General features: G+C 39.4%; 1 pseudogene; it reads right to left on the bottom strand.

Annotated features, from left to right (window-relative positions):
* Window positions 1–1,907: 1,907 nt before the first annotated feature.
* LOC101569624 lies at window positions 1,908–3,146 on the bottom strand (annotated as a pseudogene).
* Between the last annotated feature and the right edge of the window lie 275 nt (window positions 3,147–3,421).

The following is a 3,421-nucleotide window of genomic DNA, read 5'->3' on the forward strand; positions in this document are numbered from 1 at the left end:
ATACCTAGGAATCAATCTATGTATTTCCTATGTTTCCTATTATAGAAAATAATGGACCTTTACATTGAGAATTTCAATATTGTAAAAAAGGAGATTAAAGAGGACACCAGAAAGAAAAAAGATATTATTTGTTTTGGCTAAGAAGAACCAGTATAATGAAAATATCCATAGTCCAGAAATTATTATTCATATTTAAAGAAAACACAATCAAAATATCATTAGTATACCTCACAGAACTAGAAAAAACTTCCCTAAAATGCATTTGGAATCAGACGAGATCTAGAATAGCAGAAATAATTTGGGGCAAAAAAGGCAAGGAAGGGGCTTCACAGTCTCAGGCTTGAAATTATACTATAGAACTAATGTAACAAAAATGACATGATACTGATACAAAAAATGGATTTGAGAATCAATGGAAGAGATCAGAAAATGCAGAAACAATTCCAAACACACTCAGCCACATTATCTTTGACAAAGGAGCCAAAAATGTTTACTACAAGAAAGATGGTCTCTTTAATAAATTACATTGGAGGGCTGGCCAGATAGCTCAGCAGATTAAAGCACCTGCTTAGGCAAACACAAGGGTTGTAGGTTTGATCCCTGGTCAGCCGTGCCAGCCCTGCCCCAGGGATGCCCTGAGACAGCGATTGAGACTGGGCTTGGTGGCACCCACCTGTAATCACAGTGCTTGGGAGGCTGAAAACAGCAGGATCTCTATGACTCCAATCTGTGTAGTGAGACCTTATATACTCTCTATTAAATACATAAAACATAAATAAACTGGAAAAAGTGGCTTTCCACATACGGAAGAACTAAACTAGAACTATGTCTGTCACTTTGCACTAAACTACAATAAAAGACCTAAATATTAAAACAGAAATAATAATTGGCTGGAAGACAGAAGAGGCAGAACTCTGAAAGACGCAGGTGTAGACCAAGACTTCATGATCAAAACCCTTATTCAATGGGAAATATTACAAAGAATCAACAACTGTGATCTCATGTTATTAAGCAGGCTTTGAAAAGCCAATGAAATCACTAACAAAGTGAAGAGAAAACTCACAGATTGTGCAAAAACATTTACCATCTCTTCCTCATATAAAAATTACATGTCTGGAATACAGAAAGAGCTAAAAAAAATTTAAAAACCCCCACATTTAAAGACCCAGTCCAAAGTTTGACATCTGAGATGAATACACTTCTTAGATGAAGAATTATAAGTAGGAAGTAAATAAATGAAAAAATGTTCAACATCACTTGTCACTTGAGAAATCAAATTAAAACAACACTGAGATTCCATCTCACCCCAGAAAGAATGGCTAACTTCAAGAGGTCAGCCAATAGCAAATGGTGGAGGGTCTGTGGGGGGGAAAAGGAACTCATCTTCACTGTTGGTGGGAGTAAAAACTGCTGCAACCTCTATGGCAATCAGTATAGAGGTTTCTCAGAAAAGTGAGAATAGGGTTGCTATTTCCTTCTTAGTAACTTCCCAAAAGAACTGAAAACATATCACAGAAATGCTGCATGCCCATGTTTATATCAGCAGAGTTTATAATAGCTAAATCTTGGAAACAGCCCAAATGCCCATCAACTGATGAATGGATAAAGAAGATGTATTTTTTTTCTCATTAAACTTTGTTTTAATGGGTCTCAAAATTCTGTGACAGATTTTTGGTCAAGTTGTTTCCATTAAAAAGTATTGATTTTTAAAACTAATAGCTTAAAAACTGCCATACACGCAAAAAATTGTCCACAAAACATTCTTTCCTTCTGAAGGTTTTATGATGTATCGTTATCATTAACCAGTCTTTCACTATTAACCTTAAATGGCCAATTATGAGAAAGGATTCTGAGTCTGGTCTTCTGTCAGTGATTAACAATGGGGTGGCAAGTGTTAGAAATAATATTCATTTAGCCTTCTGAGATTTCTGGGCAGACTTGATGACCTTGCCAGCTCCAACAGCCTTCTTGTCCACAGCTCTGATGACACCCACAGCAACTCTCTGTCACATATCATGAACAGCAAAATGACCCAGAGGCAGACAGTCAGAGAAGCTCTCAACACACATGGGCTTGCCTGCAGCCATGCCAACAATGGCAGCATCACCAGATTTCACAAATGTGGGCCCATCTTCTAGCTTCTTACCAGACTAGCGATCAATCATTTCTTTCAGCTCAGCAAACTTGCAAGCAATGTGAGCTGTATGACAATCTAGAACAGGGGCATATCCAACACTGATAGGCTGGGATGGTTCAGAATAATCACCTGAGCAGTTAAAACAGTGGCTTCCTTTGGTGAGTCATTTTTGCTGTCACCAGCAACATTGCCAAGCTGGACATCTTTGACAGACATATTCTTGATGTTGAAGCACACATTGTCCCCAGAAAGAGCTTCACTCAAAGCTTCATGGTGAATTTCAACAGACGAGTTCAGTTGTGACATTGACTGGAGCAAAGGTGATCACCATGCCAGGTTTGAGAACACACCAGTCTCCATTCAGCCCACAGGGACAGTACCAATACCACCAATTTTACAGATATCCTGGAGGTGCAGCTGCAAAGGCTTGTCAGTTGGGCGAGTGGGTGGAAGGATGCAATCCAAAACTTTAAGCAGTGTCATTCCACTGGCATTGCCATCTTTATGAGTGACCTTCCATTCTTTGAAATAAGGCATATTAGCACTTGGCTCCAGCATGTTGTTACCATTCCAAACAGAAACTGGCACAAAATTTGCCAGGGTTGTAGCTAGTTGTTTTAATGTAGGTGCTGACTTCCTTAACGATATCCTCATATCTCTTCTGGCTGTAGGGTGGCTCTGTGGAATCCATTTTGTTAGCACCAACAATTAGTTGTTTCACACCCACTGTGTAAGCCAGAAGGGCATGCTCATGGGTCTGCCCATTCTTGGAGACACCAGCTTTGAATTTATCGACAACATCAGCAACAATCAGGACAGCACAGTCAACCTGAGATGTGCCTATAATCATGTTTTTGATGAAATATCTGTGTCCATGGGCATCAATGATGGTCACATAATACTTGCTGGTCTCAAATTTCCACATGGAGATGGCAATGGTGATAGCATGCTCACGCTCAGTCTTCTGCTTGTCCAAGACCCAGGTATACATGAAGCAACCCTTCCCCATCTCAGCAGCCTCTTTCTCAAAAATTTTCAATGGTTCTTTTGTCGATGCCACCGCATTTGTAGATCAGATGGTTGGTGGTGGTGGACTTGCGGGAAATCACATGAACAATGAGAAAGATATTAATGTGAGTCTTTTCCTTTCCCATGTTGGCTTGGATTTAGTGTTGGTTTTCACTAAACCTGTGCTCTCACGGCAAATCCATTGTGAAAAAGCAAGATTTTTTTTGTGGAACTGGGGATTAAACTCAGATATGTTTTTTTAGTACAATGAATTAC

This window comes from Octodon degus, unplaced genomic scaffold (assembly GCF_000260255.1).
Source record: "Octodon degus isolate 3935 unplaced genomic scaffold, OctDeg1.0 scaffold00063, whole genome shotgun sequence".
NCBI classification, from domain to species: domain Eukaryota; kingdom Metazoa; phylum Chordata; class Mammalia; order Rodentia; family Octodontidae; genus Octodon; species Octodon degus.